Raw genomic sequence first — 13,401 nt, forward strand, 5'->3', positions numbered from 1 at the left:
ACATCTTCTCCTACATTGTAGTAGGTCTTTTGTGCTTCTTCGTGTAAGATAATTTACTTCATTCTAACTCTTCCTTCCTTCTGCTCACAATGTATTCCTCTTTCCCATCCCTTTATTATTTTTTGTCATTCCCCTAAATTTACTTTATATCCATACCTTCTCTCTATGTAAACTGCTTCTAACTGCATTGTTAGTCATGTAGTTCTTAAAATTTGCAACTATCGGACCTCGAGCCCGCTGGGAGCCCGGGCAGGCGCCTCCTTGCTCGGAGACCGATCCGCATCCCGGGGCCGCTACGCGATCCAGAGCACGGAGGGGGAACAGGGGCCAGCCCTCACCTTGCCGGCTGTGGGCTCGGCGGCTCAGGGAGTGACCCCAGGGTCGCTCCTGCCGTGGGGCTGTGGGGGAAGGGCCGCAGAGAGGGCCGAGGGGTCTGGGCCGGGGAAGGCTGGCCGTGGGCTCCAGCCCTCAGGGCCGTACCCCGCTTTGTCTGTGCTTCCTCCTTTAAAGGGGCGCTTCTGGTTGTAGCCGCCGGCATGTCCTTAGGGCTGCGAGACGGGCTCTGATGCTGTTGTACCCCATAAAGACGCCGGCTCCCTGTCTAGAGCTATTTACAGTATAGAGATCTGCTGTTCCCAAAGATGGCCTAACCTGAGGAAGCCCTGCCACGTGGGAGCCCGCTGTGATATCGGAGATGGAAACAGTTTCTACTATCCCACTCTGGCAGAACAAACCACATGGAGCTGCTCGAAGAGTAGTGAGGAGGATTGGGACTCACCTGCCCTTGAAGCCATGTTCTCGGGCATCCTTTCAGACACTGCCCAACATCTCTTACCCATATCTGAGCGATGTGCCCCCAGTCCCTACTTCTGCTGATACTGCGTGGATAGCAGCAGATGAAGAGGAAACCCATGCTCGAGTCAGGAGTGACACCCGTCCTTTGCGGCATAAATGGAGGCCAAACCCACTGTTTGTCATATTGCACAATGCCTCAGTGCCCAACCTTCTAGGGCCTGAAGAGAAGCTCCTGGCCTTGAACAAGCCTGGCCTACCTGCCCTGAGCCAAACCACTGAACTTCAAGATAAGCTAAGTCACCTACGCAGTCAGATTGCCAAGATTGTGACAGCAGATGCAGCTCGGGCTTCATTAACGCCAGATTTCTTATCTTCAGGAAGCTTAAATGTCTCTTTTCCCTTATCTTGTTTTGGATCCTCATTCCACTCTACAACTTCCTCTGTTTTAGTGATATCACAGAGGAGGCTGAGTTAGAAGGCCCTGAGCTTCCATCGGTTCCCATGCTTTGTTCTGCCAGCTCTGAATGTTGCAAAACTGATTCCAAAGCTGCCTGCAACTTGGCTGAAGATGAGTACTGTGTGTTTCTCTCAAAAGCGAGCAGCATTGCAGACATGGTGGGCATCCTGAAAGATATTCATCGGATGAAGCAGAGCCAAGACCTGAATAGGAGCTTGATGAAGGAAGAAAATCCTGCCGTCCTCATTTCAGAGGTGCTGAGGAGAAAGTTTGCTCTGAAGGAAGAGGATATCAGCATGAAAGGAAACTGATGACCCTTTCTATGGCGCCCTATTCTATGGCCCTTTCTCTATAAGCTGTCTCACAACAGATACTTCCGCCTTGTAGTTAGAAATGCACTTCCACAATGGAAAACACTGACGAGCTAGAAATGGGGAGAAGAGAAAAAAAGCTGAACTGCTTCCCCACACTTCAAACTTTAGCAAAACTTTTAAGGACAGTGTTCTAAAAATAGTTTTGAGTCGAGGGCTTGCAGGTCGTGTTGCTTTGGTTGTTTTACATTGAAGAACAAGATGGGAGTTTTTGTTCTCCTCATGTAAAAGTGGTCCCCAGACTGATGACTAGCTTCATTGCACTATCTACCCAGCTCCTGGTCTCAACTGGGTACATGCAATATGTCCCTCAGATTCAGCTGCTTCCTTGCAGGGGATGAGGGTGTTGACGAGCCCTGAGATCTTCTCAGTACCAGTCATAAAACAAGACTTGCCCCCTGCACTCATGTACCAACACCCAGCTGTGCTCCGGCCTTCTACAGGTCCTGTAGCTCCAACTCATGAACAGGCTGCTGCTGGCAGGCCAAAGCAGTTTTTTTTTTCTTCTTAAAACACATTTTGTAATACTACAAGGAAACCAAATCTTTCCATTATCCCACAGGATCTTTGTGGCCTCTCATTGCCATGGCATTGATGTTTTGTTCCACTGCTATTGAGGGATCTCATTGAGGAAGAGGGGAGGGGGCTGTGCTTCATTTGGGGTCACTTTTTCTCCTACCTGAACCCCTATTAGATCATGCCGAAGTCCTCACCCAACACACTTAATGCATGACCCAGCCTTTCTTGGGACCTCTTCAGTAAAGTTGTGTGCATGTGTGTGGTGTTTGGGTTGAAGCACTACTTGGTATTAAAGAAAGTTTTTGAGTGGTTTAAAAAAAAAAAGATTTACAACTGTCATCTTCCTATGAAGGAATGTAAACATTTTAACCCTATTGAATCCCTTATGCTTTTTGTTTTTGTTTTTGTTTTTTATTTTTTATGCTTTTCTTGAGTTTTGGTATTGAAAATCATAAATTCTGTTTACTTCTGGTCTTCTTATCAAAGCTTAAAATCTTTTTCTTTGATTGAATGATAATTTTTTTTTTCCTCTTGAAGGATTATGCTCAGTATCACTGGGTACATGACTCTTGGTTGTATTCTAGCTCCCTTTGCCTTTAATTTCCTTTAATTTAATATTGCACTTGCTAAATCTTGTGTAAACCTGATTGTGGATATTTGTTTTGTTTGTTTGTTTGTTTTTCTCCTAGCTGCTTGTAATATTTTTTTTCCCCCTTGGTTAGAAATTCTGGAATTTGGCTATAATGTTCCTTAGAATTTTCCTTTTGGGATCACTTTCCGTAGGTGATCAGTGGATTCTTTTAATATATATTTCATCCTCCAGTTCTAGGATATCAAGGCAGTTTTCTTTGATAATTTCTTGAAGTATGATGTCCAGGTTCTCCTTTTGATTATGACTTTCAGGTATTCCAGTGATTCTTAAATAATCTTTTCTGGATCTATTTTCCACATCAGTTGTTTTACCCATGAAATATTTTACATTTTCTCAATAAGCAAACATTTCTACTTGCAGGACTTACTTATATGATATATGTTTCAAACACTGTAAAAGGAAGCTAATTGGTTAATTTACATGTCACCTTATACTGGTTCTCTGTGACTTCTCATAATCTATCACCCCATGAATGACATTTTTCTATTCCATATCTTTACCTTTCAAAATCTCACTTTAAAGCATAATTCAGGTCCTACACCCTCCATAGTGCCTTCTCTGTTGATGGTCTCCCTGTTTCCTCTTTCAGCTTCAACCATCTGAGCTCTCTCCTTCCTCAAATGTGCTTAGAATTCTGGATAATTTACTAGCTGCTACTTTATTTTTTTTTAAATTTTATTTATTTAATTTTTAATTTATGGAATAAAGTAAACATTTCCATAACAGTATAATTTTTAAAAAGATTATAAATAAAACTGCAAATCTATAGTGTACAATTTGCAATTCCCTTTAAATATATAGTAAAGTTATCATGTAAATTTATTTTTTTTCCTCTTCTTTGTCTTCCCTCCCCCTGCCCTCCAAATTTAACAATTCCAAAATGAAGGTAACAAAGGTAAAATGGTCTTTAGAGGAAAGAATCTATTCCTTAATACTGCAACCTGACTGTCAGGAATCCAGAGATCATTGCTTTCTTTTCTTCAGGTTTTTTTTTTTCAGGTTATACACATATAGTCATGCAAAACACTTCCATAGTAGTCATATTATGAAAAACTAAGTATATTTCCCTTCATCCTATCCTGCTCCCCATTTATTCTATTCTCCATTTTGACCCTGTTTGCTTCTGATTATTCCCTCCCCCAATCAGCCCTCCCCTCTATCATACCCCTACTTTCTTATCCCCTCCCCCCCAATTTCCTGTAGAGTAAGATAGATTTCCATACCCAACTGAGTGGGTTTGTTGTTCCCTCTTTAAGCTAAATCTGATGAGAATAAGATTCACTCATTTCTTCTCACTTTCCCCCATTTCCCCTCCACTGTAAAAGCCATTTCTCATCTGTTTTATGTGAGATAATTTACTCCATTCTTCCTCTCCCTATCTCCTTCTTCCAGCATAATCCTCTCTCATCACTTAATTTTATTCTTCAGATATAACCCCTTCATCTTCAACTCACCCTATGCCCTCTATCTATCTATACAAACATATATATATATTTCATATGTATATATATACATATATACATACATATGTGTATATATATATATATATATATATATAATTTTTACACTCCAACTGGTCTCCTCATGAAAGCTGAAATCCTATTTCACTGAATGATCATTTTACTTCCTTTGCTGGATTGTCCTTAATTTTGCTGGATAAGTGATTCTTGGTTGTAGTCCTAGATCCTTTGACTTCTGGAAAATCATGTTCTATGACCTCTGATTCTTTAACATTATAGCTGCCAAGTCCTTTGTAATTCTGAATGTGACTCTCCCCATATTGGAATTGTTTCTTTCCAGCCACTCGTAGTATGTTTTTCTTGACCTGATAGCTCTGAAATTTGGCTCTAATGTTCCCTAGGGTTTTTTTTTTGGGGGGGGGGATCTCTTTGCTCAGGTAATCAATGGATTCTTTCAATGCCTATTTTGCCCTCTGGTTCCAGGACATGAAGGCATTTTTCCTTGATTATTTCTTTGAAAGATGTTGTTCACGTCCTCCTTTTGATTATCACGTTCAGGTATTCCAATGATTCTGATATTTTTTTATCCTGGACTTATTTTCCAGGTCAGTTGTTTTTTCCATTTTATATTTTCTTCTATTTTTTTCATTCTTTTGAATTTGTTTAATTGATCTTTGATATCTCATAGAGTTATTAGCTTCCACTTGCCCAATTCTAACTTTAAGGTGTTGTTTTCCTCATTAACTTTTGTACTTTCCTTTCCATTTGCCCAACTGTACTCTTTAAGTACTTGTTTTCTTCAGAGAATTTTTGTATCTCCTTTTCCATTTGGCCAATTTTATTTTTAAAACAGTTTTCCAAACTGTTGAATCTTTTTTTTCATAATTCTCTTGCATCACTCTCATGTATTTTCCCATTTTTCTTTTATCTCTCTTATATGATTTTAAACTATTTTTTTGAGCTCTTCCATAAATTCTTTGTGGGCTTGAGACCATTTCCTGTTTTTATTTGGGATTTTGCCCACAGGTGTTTGGACGCTCTGAGTTTGTGTCTTATTCTTCCCTGTCACAATAAAAAAAAAATCTCTATGATCAGATTTCTTTTTTGCTGTTGGCTCCTGATTTTTTTTTTTTTTTGCCTTTTGCCTTTCTTTTAAATTTGAGCTGTACTCCTGGGGTGGAAGGGTGAAAGGTGGCTTTTTGTGCCAATGGCTGCAGGCCCTGGCTCTTTACCTGTTAAAGAGCTGCTATTCTCCTGGGACCCTCGGGGAGACCTTTATGTCTGGTGCTGTGCTGAAGGGGTAGGGTAGGTGGTGACTGGAATTGCTAGATGCTGTACAGGTCTGGCAGCTTATGTGGTACTGAGCTGGGGTCCTAGTGGTGCTATTTGGCATGTGCTGAGGCCTGATGGGGTGTTTCTGTGTTTCCTGTGGCTGCACTGAAACATAGCTGCTGAAGGATGCCATTTTGCCTGGGGCTTTACTGAAGCATATGGTGGTTCTTGGACCTGGAGTCTGCCTGTATCCCTGGTTCTGTTAAAGCATGTCAGGGGTCCTGGTGTTGGTGTTTGCCTGCTCTACCACTTTGGGGCACAGGATCTCACACCTTTTATTATTTTACAGAAGTCATTCCATGTTTTTTTTTCTTCTAAAATCAACCAGTTCATCATTTCGTACAAAGCAGCAGTTTTGCCTCACAATCATACACCACAAATTGTTTATCCATTTCCCCAATTGATGGGAACCCCTCAGTTTCCAGTTCTTTGACACCATGAAGACAGTTGTTATACATATTTTAGAACATATAGGTTCATTTTTCTTTTTTCCTCTATCACCTTAGGAAATAGACCCAATAGTGGTATTGCTGGATCACAGGGTATACACAGTTTTATAACTCTTTTGGCATAATTTCAGATTGCTCTCCACAGTGGTTGAATCAGTTAACAACTCCATTAATTATATATTAATTTCCCATTTTTTTCATATCCCCATTTTACTTGTAAAATGACTGCCCCAAACCTTATCACTGAATAACAAATTTTCTTCAATTTTTAGGAATACTGAAATTTTATTTGACTAAAATGTAGCACCCTAGCAATAAGTCTATACTACGGACATATGAAAATAAAGAGGACTATTTAATTGGGTGGAGAGGATTTCTATTTCCTCTTTACATATCCTTTGATTTTGTTCAAATCCATGTTTATATTCAGAGTACATTGTGAGTATATAAATATATCAGAATCTCAAATTAGGTATTTGTAACAGAAGCATTTAATTTCCTTTAAGATTTAAATTTAAGGGGCAGCTAGGTGGCACAGTGGATAGAGCACCAGCCCTGAAGTCAGGAGGACCTGAGTTCAAATCTGACCTCAGACCAAACACTTGACACTTACTAGCTGTGTGACCCTGGGCAAGTCACTTAACCCCAATTGCCTAAAAGAAAAAAAAAATTTAAATTTAAAAAGAAAGAAACAAAAAAGGAAAACCTAATCTTAGCCTAGGGACACTTTCTGTTACCTTTAGTTAGCTGAGTGTGGTGACAAAGACTAAAGAGTTAATATCCAGCTATTATGAGGGAGAAGTTCTCCCTATCTCTTCTTTTGCTCAGCCTATTGACCCCCTTGACTTCCTTTTAGTTCCACCAAAATTCCACCTTTTATAGAAAGCTGTCCTCAATGTCTTAATTCCAGTGCCTTCCTTCTATATATCCATACGTATCCATACAAATATATGTACATATGCATATACACATACATATATCTATCTATATATTTATCAATATATCTTGCTTTGTATATATTTGTTTGCATGTCATTTTCCCCATTATACTGTAAGCTCCTTGAGGTTAGGAGTGTCTTTTGCCTCCTTTTATAGCCCCAGCATTTAGCACAGTACCTGGAGTATAGTAAGTGCTTAATATATCTTTATTGCATGAGTGACTGATTCCAGTTACTCCTTGGGAGAAGATTAAAGCTAATTTGGCAGTCCTGAAGAGATGAACTCAGGAGACAGCTCCTGAAGTTCCTACATGCTTTATACAGATACTGAGACCAAAGGAAACTAAGAGGCTAAGCGGTAGATAACTAGTGATCAGTGGATTCCAGTAATATAACATGCCTAGTATAGATTATGTAATTCAAGGAGTAGTCCTTGTCAAAGTCCTGTGACAAGATCAACAGAAAACAACAGGGATTCTGTAGCTTTAGACATGTTGTTTGCTCCTCATAGGAAATATGCATATTTCCTATATGTAAGTGTTTCATCTGTGATCTCTATGCATGTTCATTCTCCCTATTGATGGTAGGTGTATTTGTAGAAGAGTAGATCCTATATTGGGAGGGGGGAGGAATGCTCTATTAATTTTTTTTTCCAATGCTGGTTTATGAAATACATTTGATGTGATAGTTGTTTTATCTGGTTAACAAATTAAGAAAAAATATCAATGGAGGCAGATCAGTCATTATTTTGAGTGGATATTGACCTAGGGGATCCTTTTCAGATGGTGCTGGTGTATGGGGTATACCAAAAGTGCTACATATATATTTTCATGGCTTTTGCTACCTACCTGAGTTCCCCTTCTGATGGGTCTGAAGCATTTTTTATTGGTAGGAGACATACGTGTCAAAGTTGTGATCAGATTTCAGTAGGACAGGGGGAATAAGACTTCTGCCATATGGACAGTGAAAGTGAGCATACAATCCAAAATAGTACTCCATACTTTCTAGAAGATATTTGGGTATGCAGAGACAGCAGAGTTATACTGGAGGAATACACACTTAAAATCTTAGAAAAGATACTGAGGTATTTGAAAAAAAATTCATGTGGATATGGCTTTGTAATCTAATTCTCAGTTTTTACATACCACCATAAACCACCCCCTTCCTATTAAATACTGCAGAGATATTCCCTTAGAGATGCCATTTGCAAAGTGTGGCCTAAGGAAACTTTGGCAGCCCTGAATTCCTTTTGGAAATATATATATATATATATATATATACACATTCATAATAATACTGAAACATTTTAAGGTATAATATATTAAATATCAGGAGATAAAATCCACATAAATGAAAGCTCTTTGAGGTTTTTCATATTATTTAACAATATAATATAGAGACTCCAAAGGGTAAAGCCATGATGATGGAGAAGAGAAAATACTAAACTGAGGTCTCCCAACATTCCCTTCCATAGAATTTTAAAATAATGCCTCAAATTGAACTCTGAAGTGGCAGAGGCAACAAAAGACCAGAGTGAGATATTCTTCCAGCTTAAGACAACTCAAAAGGTCAGAAAGTAAGATTTTTAACATGGGGGTGGAAGCTGATCCAAAGTTCATGGGGATGACACACCAGTGGGGGGACCAGGTGGTGGTGACAGAAATAGCCCCAGCTTCAGGAGATCTCAAGCCTGAGATAGCAAAGAGACCTGTCAATTGGTCAGGAAGTCATTACAGTGGAACCCTGGTGCTAGCATTAGATGTAGGAACAGATACTGTTTAGTAAATCTTCTGGCTATAACCACTTTTGAGTCATAGTTCAAGGGCAGAGAGGAGTACTTTTGATGACAAGGGAGTAGGAGTCCTAAGGAGTAGTATCTATTTTAGTGACATGGGTTGGTCACAAGACCCTTGAGGGACAGTATCCAGAAAAAAAAAATTAGTATAACCTTTCAGGAAGAAAAATGGATATTTAATGAAATAAAGGACTTTCAAGAATTCCTGATGAAAAGGTCAGAACTGATTGGAAAATTTGACTTTCAAAGACAAGATTCAAGAGAAGCATGAAAAAAATAAATGTGAAAGAGAAATCATAAGTGACTCAATAAGGTTAAGCAGTTTTTCTTTTTATATGATAAGATGATGCATGTAACTTATTAGAACTTTATCATTATTAGGGTAGTTAGAAGGATCCTTCAGAAAAAGAGGATATGGGAATGAGTTGATTATGTTGGGATGATGTAAGAGAAAATGTATATATACATATTTATATATACATATATACACATATGCATATATGTATATATACAAGTGTGTGTATATGTATATATACATATACATACATACATACATATATATATATATATATATAAACTTTCATATGATAATAGAAATCTATCTTACCCAAGAGGTATTTAGGAAGATAAAAAGATAGAGAAAGAAGGGGATGATAAAAGGGAAGGCAGATAAAAGAAGATAGTGGTCAGAAGCAAAAAAAAAAAAAAAAGGACTTTTGAGGAGGGACAGGAAAAAAAAAGAGATAAGGATTAACAGAGAAAAATATAGGATGGGGGAAATACACATTTAAATGGTAGTCAACTATGAATGAGAATGGAATGAACTCATCTATAAAATGTAAGCAGAGAACAGAATAGATTAGAAACCCGAATCCAACAATATATTGTTCACAAGAAACACACTTGAAACAGAGAGAAACATATTTTTTAAAGGGACTGAAGCAGAATCCATTATGGTTCAGCTGAAGTAAAATAAAAGGGACAGCAATCATGATCTCAGACAAAGCAAAATAAAAAATAAGCCTGATAAACAGGATAAACTGGAAAACTACATCTTGATAAAAAGCCCCATAGACAATAAAATAATATCAGTATTAAACATATATGTACTAAACAGCATAGCAACCAAATTCTTAGAGGAAAAGTTAAATGAATTATAGAAGGAAATACTAAAATTATACTAGTGGGGGATCTCAACTTTTCCTTCTAAGAGCTGGATAATTCTAAACACAAAATAAATGAGAAAGGAGTCAGAAATTAATAGAATTTTAGAAAAGATAGATATGATAGATCTCTGGAGAAAACTGAATGGAAGTAGAAAGGAGTATACATTTTTCTCAGCTATATTTGGCACATAAACAGATCATGTATTGGAGTTATATCCATCTCATTATCAGATACACAAAAGCAGAAACATTAAATGTGTTCTTTTATGACCAAAATGCAATAAAAAATACATTTAATAAAAGGCCCTGAAATCGTATAGTAAAAACACATTTGAAGACAAAAAATCTTATACTAAAGAACAAGTTGGCCAAAGAACAAATCATAAAAACAACAAATAATTTCATTAAAGCGAATGGCAACAATGAGTCACCATATCAAAACTTGTGGGATGCAGTCAAACCAATGCTTAGGGGAAAATATATTATATCTAAATGCTTGCATCAATAAAATAGAGAAAGAGCAGATCAACGGATTGGACAGGCAACAACAAAAACAGCAACAAAAAAAACAACTAACTAAAAAAAAGAACAAATTAAAAATCCACAACTATACATCATAAAGGAAATCCTCAAAACCAAAGGAGAGATTAATAAAGTTTAAAGGTAATAATAATAATAAATCTAGGAGCTGGTTTTATGAAAATGAAATGATAAAACAGATGAAACATTGGTCAATTTCATTTAAAAAGAAAGAAAAGAAAAGTATTAGAATGAAAAGGTTGAATTCACCACAAAAAAGAGGAAACTAAAGCAATTATTAATAGTTATTGTACCCAATTATATGACAGCAAAACTGACAATCTAAGTAAAATGGAGGAACATTAACTAAGTATAATCTGCCCATATTACAGAGGCAAAAATAGCATTCTTATATAGCCTTATCTTAGAAAATGAAATTGAACAAGTTATCAATAAGATCCCCAAGGAAAAAAAAATTCTAGGATGAGATGGATTCACAAATGAATTCTACCAAATATTTAAGAAACAATTAATCCCAATACAATATAAATTATTCAAAAATATACATAAAGGAGGTCTGCCAAACTCCTTTTATGACATATAATTTTGATAACTAAACCAAAGAGAGCAAAAATTGAGAAAGAAAATTATAGACCAATTTCCTAAATGAATATCAATGCAAAAAAAAATCAAATGCTAGAAAGGAGATTGCAGTAACATAATACAAAGATTATGCACAATGACACAAATTTAGAAAAGGAATGCAGAGCTGTTTAAATATTAAGAAAACTATCAGTATAATTTACTGTATTAATAACAATAAGAATAAAAATCATATGATTTTCTCAATATGTGCAGAAAAAGCCTTGGACAAAATAAAAGACTCATTCCTCTTAAAAAACCTTAGAAAGTAGAGGAATCAAAGGAGCCTTTCTTAAAATAACAATCAATATTTACTTAAAACCAAAAACAAGCACTTTCTGTAATGGGGACAAATTTGAAATCTTTTCAGTAACATCAAGAGTAAAGCAGTGATGTCCATTATTACCCCTATTATTCAATATTGTACCAGAAATACTACCTATAGTAATGACAAGAAAAAGAAATTTAAAGAGTGATGTTAGGTACGGAGGGACCAAAACTATGACTCTTTGCAGATGATATGATACTTGGAGAATCAAGAGAATTAATGAAGAATGTAGTTGAAACAATCAACAATTTCAGAAAAGTTGCAGGATATAAAATAAATTCACATAAACCATAAGTATTTCTATATATTACAAACACAATCCAGCAAAAAGAATAGGGAAGAGAAATTTTTTTTAAATAACTGCTGAAAATAGAAAATACTTGGGAGTCCACTTGCCAAGACAAATTCAGTGATTAAATAAAACATAATTAAAACACTTTTCACATGAATAAAAGCAGATTTAAACAATTAGAGAAATAGTAATTGCTCATAAGTAGGCTGAGCCAATGTAATTAAAATGACAATTCTACTTGAGTTACTTTATTTATTCAGTGCCATATGAATTAAGTTACTAAAGAATTATTTTATAGAACTAGAAAAAATTAGAAAAAAATATCTGAATAAAAAAAAAGTCAAGAATATCAATGTAATCAATTTTAAAAAGTGTTAAGGAAGGAGGCCAAGTAGTTCTAGATTTCAAACAATATTGCAAAACATTAATCATGAAAACATTTTGATGTTGGCTAAAGAACAATGTGGTGATAAGTGGAATAGATTAGGAATATAATATTAAACAATCATAGTAACCTAGTGTATGATAAACCCAAAGATCCAAGCTTTTGAAGTAAGAAGTCAACATTTGACAAAAATTGCTGGCAACACTGTTAAGCGGTTGCAGAAAGTAGGCATAGACCAGTATCTCACACTGCATAACAATATTAGGTCAACATGGAGAAATTATGTAGACATAAAGGGTGATATCATAAGTAATTTAGGGGAGCAGGGGAAAATGTACCTATCAGGTCTATAAATAGTTACAAGAGTTTATGACTAAAGAAATAAGGAGAATCGGCTTTTCCTGTATAGTGGGTGCACTAGTCACTGTCACCTCGGAACTGGTCAGCTATGGTCTCACATAGAAGGGGAAAGCCCTGAATTTGTCTTGGTTTTTTGTGGCAGCAGAATCCACTATCCAACACATCAAGCAAAAAGGCAAAGACAAAAACTACAAAGAAGCATCCTCAACAAGTAACTTCTAATGTATTTGCTATGTTTGACTAGTCACAGATTCAAGAATTCAAGGAGGCTTTTAACATGATTGATCAGAACAAAGAAGGTTTCATAGAAAAAGATTTGTATGATATGCTTGCTTCCTTAGGGAAGAATCCAACTGATGCTATATGAATGAAGCTCCAAGTCCAATAAACTTCACCATGTTTCTGACTATGTTTGGTGAGAAATTAAATGGAACAAGTCCAGAAGATGTGATTTGAAATACTTTTGCTTGCTTTGAAGAAGCAACAACAGGCACCTGTAGAGAGATTACCTGAAAGAGCTACTGACAACAATGGGGGACAGATTTACAGATGAAGTGGATGACTTGTATAGAGAAGTGCCTATTGACAAAAAGGGAAATTTCAATTATATTGAGTTCACACACATCTTTAAAAATGGAGCAAAAAACAAAGATCACTGAAAGAAATCTTACATCTGTCAGTTATTCCTATTTCACTTATGTCTCATTCCCAAGACTCTTTTTTTCCCCTAATAGAACCTGCTGCATACACTTAGCTTAACAGCCTTGGCTTTTCCTTATGTATTTATTCTAGGCCCTTCTGCTATAATGTGTTTGTATAATTAGACTGGAAATGAGGATGATGCAAATTTTTTGAAAAGAGTTTGAGAATTGAAAAAAAAATTAATGAATGTGAAAGCCTAGAAAAAAAGAGTCTCAATGTTTCTGGCTTTGCTGGATTTTT

The 13,401-nt window shown here is 36.4% G+C and overlaps 2 pseudogenes; both read left to right on the forward strand.

Moving 5' to 3' along the window:
- Window positions 1-691: 691 nt before the first annotated feature.
- On the forward strand, window positions 692-1,563 carry LOC114038394 (annotated as a pseudogene).
- Window positions 1,564-5,461: 3,898 nt separating this feature from the next.
- On the forward strand, window positions 5,462-13,118 carry LOC114038420 (annotated as a pseudogene).
- Window positions 13,119-13,401: the final 283 nt, after the last annotated feature.

This window comes from Vombatus ursinus, unplaced genomic scaffold (assembly GCF_900497805.2).
Source record: "Vombatus ursinus unplaced genomic scaffold, bare-nosed wombat genome assembly UNPS02011014.1, whole genome shotgun sequence".
NCBI classification, from domain to species: Eukaryota; Metazoa; Chordata; class Mammalia; order Diprotodontia; family Vombatidae; genus Vombatus; species Vombatus ursinus.